This window comes from Eulemur rufifrons, chromosome 30, assembly GCF_041146395.1.
Source record: "Eulemur rufifrons isolate Redbay chromosome 30, OSU_ERuf_1, whole genome shotgun sequence".
NCBI lineage: Eukaryota > Metazoa > Chordata > Mammalia > Primates > Lemuridae > Eulemur > Eulemur rufifrons.
The window spans coordinates 88,697,260-88,702,359 of record NC_091012.1 but is presented as its reverse complement, the minus strand read 5'-3'; the positions used below and the strand labels follow the sequence as shown (position 1 = coordinate 88,702,359).

The following is a 5,100-nucleotide window of genomic DNA, read 5'->3' as shown; positions in this document are numbered from 1 at the left end:
ATGTGCTACCTCTAGGAGTCTGCAAAAGTTGCAGCATTAATGGGCTCAGGCTGCCCCCTTGTGCTGATATGGCTGAGGTGACCACAGGCTTAGATCAGAACACTCAATTCTCTTGGAACACATGGAAAGCTTTCTCAAGAAAGATGGGCAAAAACAAGCCCAGACTGCAATGATTGGAATAAATACCTAATTCTTCAATGCTCAGACATCAGTTAACATCCACAAGCATTAAAAACATCCAGGAGGCTGGGTGCGGTGGCTCGCGCCTGTAATCCTAGCACTTTGGGAGGCTGAGGCCAGACGATCGCTTGAGCTCAGGAGTTCAAGACCAGCCTGAGCAAGAGCAAGACCCCGTCTCTACTAAAAATAGAAATTAGCCAAACAACAAAAAATAGAAAAATTAGCCAGGCATGGTGGCGCATGCCTGTAGTCCCAGCTACTTGGGAGGCTGAGGCAGAAGGATTCCTTGAGCCCAGGAGTTTGAGGTTGCTGTGAACGAGGATGATGCCACGGCACTCTAGCATGGAAAACAGAGTGAGATTCTGTCTCAAAAAAAAATTTTTTTTATTAAAGTTTATATGTTATAAGGTCATAAAACTTCTGCTTCTGTAATATTTTTAATATTTGCTGGATTTGACTGTGAGGTTATGTTTTTGGTTTTGAGCTTCTGGATTCTGTGGTCTGGAGAGGTGGCCATGGTGAGACCTAGGGACATGTTCTCAGTGCCTAGTCCAGCAGCTACAAGGCACAATCTAGCCCAATATGGTCCCTTTTTCCCTGCCCCAGCTTCACCTCCTGGCTATTGAGAGGAATTCGATCCTCCAGGCATCCTGTCTTCTGTCTTGAACTCTGTACCTGGTATATAAATTGAGGACACAGACAGGCCCTGTCCTTCATAGCCATCATTGATGCCATGTGGCTATGTGAGGCCTACAAGGACTGGGAAAGATATTAGAAATGATACCTATGTTGTAGTTTCAAAATTCTTTTCAGTAACTTAAAATCTTAAAGTCATGTTATTATGCTAATATGTTCAGTTAAAGAGGATAATCATAAAATGTCTGAGTCATTTATAAGATAAAATACTAAAACATTAATTGTTAAACATAAGGTGGAGTTAATATATTTTGACTTTTTTTTTTTTTTGAGACACAGTCTCACTCTGTTGCCCATGTTAGAGTGCCATGGCATCAGCCCAGCTCACAGCAACCTCAAACTCCTGGGCTCAACAAATCCTCCTGCCTCAGCCTCCCGAGTAGCTGGGACTACAGACATGCGCCACCATGCCAGGCTAATTTTTTCTATATATATTTTTAGTTGTCCATATAATTTCTTTCTATTTTTTTTAGTAGAGACGGGGTCTCGCTCTTGCTCAGGCTGGTCTCGAACTCCTGAGCTCAAACAATCCACCTGCCTCAGCCTCCCAGGTGCTAGAATTACAGCTGTGAGCCACTGCGCCCAGCCGACATCTCATTTTTATATAATATAGAAAACTAAATATATTTAGGTGTGCTAATAAAAATTGGGGACTAATAACAGTTCATAGTGACTACAACTTACTAGGTTTTTCTAAGAGTTGGCAAAGTGATTAATATACACAATTAAAACTACTAGACAGAAGAAAAAAATTCTATATAAAAAATAAGATATATTTTTGATAAAAAAATTATCACATAGTTTTTGTTTAAAAAGTTAATTTGTCTAGGCCGGGCATGGTGGCTCATGCCTGTAATCCTAGCACTCTGGGAGGCTGAGGCTGGAGGATCACTCAAGGTCAGGAGTTCAAGACCAGCCTGAGCAAGAAGGAGACCCTGTCTCTACTAAAAATAGAAGGAAATTAGCTGGAAAACTAAAAATATGTAGAAAAACTTAGCCGGGCATGGTGACTGTGATGAGATGCAGTACTCACTATAGTTTTATGAGCTTAAGGGAAGCCATCTTGTATGCAGGCTAGTGCAGCCATCTTGTGTAAGGACTCACTGCTGTGTGAAGTTGAGAGAAGAATACATGAATAACAGAAAAAAAAATTTATACAGTGATTAACTTGTAAGTGATTGTTTAAAATCATTAGGTGTGTATAGTTACATTGTATTACACTTGGCTGTTCCTTGGAAAAATGTTCCTTGGATGTTCCTCAAAGAAATGTTCCTTGATTTAACTGATGCTATCTGCTTCTGTAAGGTTGTTTGCTTATGAATTATTGTGCTGAGCTGTATGTGTATTGTTAGTGGTGAAGGTATATAACCCCTGCCCACTTTAAGATCGGGGCCATTCTCTGTGTCTGGACTTTCCCAGAACAGGGATGGTCGCTGGCCAGCTAATGAAGACTCCTAATTTGGCTCAATTCGGTCTTTAGGTGGTCATTTCTTGCATCTAAGACTATAATATTTGGAGGCCCCAGTGAGATGGCCCTTACACAGGGTGCTTGGTGACCACTGGTGCCTGGGATCTGGTGCGGGGTCCAGTGCCTAGCCTAGGGGAGAGCTCCTGAGAGACGTTCCTCAGTCCCAGGCAATGGCCAGACCATGCTCCAGCCACCGACACCTCAAAATTAACCAATTTCCTTGGACGAGTCTTCTGGACTTACACCGGTGAGTGTTTAGTTTGTCTGTCTTTGGTGGGCCCGTGTTTGGTTTGTTTGTCTTTGGTGGGCCCATTCTGGTGTTCTTTGGGAAAGCTGGATGCAGTTAAAATCCCAGGAAGAAGCCCCAAGGAGTGAGATGTCACTCGGGGTTTTGGTCATTGTTTTCGGGCTTGGAACGCTGTTTTGGCCGCAAGGCCAAGTCAGCAACTATTTGGCACTGTGCCGGATAGCTTGGTTTTTCCAAAAACTTTAGGATTTTGTTTCATATTGGTTTGAATGCTTGTGGTTGATTTGTTGTATGTTAATTATTGTCTAGATACTAGTACATGTTGCTTTTAGAGTGCCGCCTCTGTCTGAGTAACGCAACCACAAATAGTGTTATTGTCTTGTCTCCCCTCCTGACTGTCACCTGGATGAGAGATGTGAGAATGTTATAGCCCCATGACTGACTGGCTACGGGGCTTGAGTGGGTCCTAACCTGCATTTCTGTGGCGATGTCGTATGGCATAACAGTGACTCACCCTCTGGAAAGAGCAGTGACCTGCCCGGGCTTTATACGGGAGCACCTTCAGCCAAGACGTGCCTAAATCTCCAAGAGGGGAGCAGCCAGGCAGACACCTGAAAGTACACCCCACCCTATGTGAAAAATCTGTCTCTGTGTCTCTGTGTCTTGTCCTTGTAAAAACTTTATAGCATGAAGGAGTGTACAGCAAATCATGCTCAAAATCCCTGTGCCGGATAAGTTTAAACTGAAATCTTATAAAGTGTTGCTCTTATTGTAACAAAAAGTAACTGTGAAAAACAAAAGACTTTTGCCGGTTGCCCCCTCATGGGCGCCTGTTTCACCCAGCAACAACTCTCATTTGTCTCCTTCTCCTCCTAGCCAGTAAATCTACTAATTTCTCCTTCTCTCTGTCGCCGTTCCAGTCTGTTACTTATGGGCTATAAAGAATTCATTGTAACAACTGCCCTCTATCCAAGGGGGGAACCACCTCCCGCTCTGGCGCTGAGTCACTGGTATTCTTTTAGCCCAGCTTATTGCCCAGATTGCCAGTTATATTTATTAGCCACAGAACAGGGTCAAGGAGTGCCTTTGTGGGTTTCTCGACAGCAACTACTGTCCACCAAGTACGGGCGAGTGTTCTTGAGGAGTCTCCGGAAGCGGCCAACACCTCCTCTGGTACCGCTGTGAATTCTGTGGCTTCTTTTAGCCTTTCCTTGATTTTACTTTTTTCATGATAGGTTTAGTCTACTTGCTACCAGGCTTTTTGGTCCTGGTGTTTGGTATAGGACTTTATGGCATAGCTCCTAGGAGAATGGAACAGGTTCTATTGGTGCTGCTATACTAGATTATAATAGGCTAGGTCCTCCTTTTTAAAACCCTTTCTCGGTTACCCTGTTTTGCCCTCAATAGTCCTTGTTTTGCAGAAACATGGGATCAGGTCCCTGGCCTCTGTAAGGCAGCCACCAGGTGACGGTCGGGACCAAGGATTCCTGAGATCTAAAGATTATTCCCTTTTTTTCCTCAAAATGGGTCAATCAGGGTCATGTAAGAATTGCACGCCACTTAATGTTTTTTGAAACACTTCCAGAAACTTTCAGGGTGATCATTTATATGCTTTTTAATTATATCCATTAATTTATACAGATGACGACCCCAGCCTCAGCCCCAGACACACGAGCTTTGGTGGCAGACTTTATAGGCTATAAGCTGAGGCAGAAGGGTTATGTCTGTAAAACTGGCCCAGAGAAGGGCCCAGCAGCTGACCTGCTGCACCAAGCCATGGGGGCAGCTGGAGATGAGTTCGAGACCCGCTTCCAGCGTACCTTCTCTGGTCTGGCAGCTGAGCTGCATGTGACCCCCAGCTCAGCCCAGCAGTGCTTCACCCAGGTCGCCAATGAGCTTTTCCAGAGGGGGCCCAATTGGGGCCGCCTTGTGGCCTTCTTCATCTTTGGGGCTGCACTATGTGCTGAGAGTGTCAACAGGGAGATAGAGTCACTAGTGGGACAAGTGCAGGAGTGGATGGTGGCCTACCTGGAGACACGGCTGGCCGACTGGATCCACAGCAGTGGGGGCTGGGCAGAGTTCACAGCTCTCTATGGGGACATGGCCCTGGAGGAGGCACGGCGTCAAAGAGAGAGAAACTGGGCATCAGTAAAAACAATGCTGATGGGGGCCGTAGCACTGGGGACCCTGTTAACTATAGGGGCCTTCTTCGCTAGCAAGTAAAACAGTTCCAGGGCAAGGTGGGGCTAGGTATGGCCCTTAAAATAGAGTAAATGTTTAGATAGGCGTAAAACAGGAATAGACAAAAAAGATGACATATAAAAAACATATACACAGAAAAGCTGTTAAGACAAACCCTGGCCCTGATGGGCAACTCCACGGATCCTGGTTATATACAACATGTCTTCCCCTCCACGCGCCCAAAGTGGGACCCAAACGAGGAGCAAGGTAAGGGGGCTCTCGATCGGTATCGCCAGACTCTGCTCGGGGGCATACAGGCTGCAGCTAA

At 45.2% G+C, this 5,100-nt stretch overlaps 1 pseudogene; it reads left to right on the top strand.

Moving 5' to 3' along the window:
- Positions 1–4,232: 4,232 nt before the first annotated feature.
- LOC138378106 (bcl-2-like protein 2 pseudogene) lies at positions 4,233–4,814 on the top strand (annotated as a pseudogene).
- Positions 4,815–5,100: the final 286 nt, after the last annotated feature.